The following is a 208-nucleotide window of genomic DNA, read 5'->3' as shown; positions in this document are numbered from 1 at the left end:
CCAAAATGCCCCCCCCCGCATCTCTAAAACTCTCCCTGCACCTCAACTCTTCCTGCACCCCTAAACCCTCTGTGCACCCCCAAAATGCCCCTCGCACCCCTAAAACCCCTCTGCACCTCAACACTCCCTGCACCCCCAATCACCCTGCCCCCCTAAACCACCCCTGAATCTCAACACTGCCTGAACCCCCAAAGTGTCCTCTTGCCCC

This window comes from Haliaeetus leucocephalus, unplaced genomic scaffold (assembly GCF_000737465.1).
Source record: "Haliaeetus leucocephalus isolate CR32 unplaced genomic scaffold, Haliaeetus_leucocephalus-4.0 Scaffold341, whole genome shotgun sequence".
NCBI lineage: Eukaryota > Metazoa > Chordata > Aves > Accipitriformes > Accipitridae > Haliaeetus > Haliaeetus leucocephalus.
The sequence above is the reverse complement of the archived record's forward strand: the minus strand, read 5'-3'. Positions refer to the sequence as shown.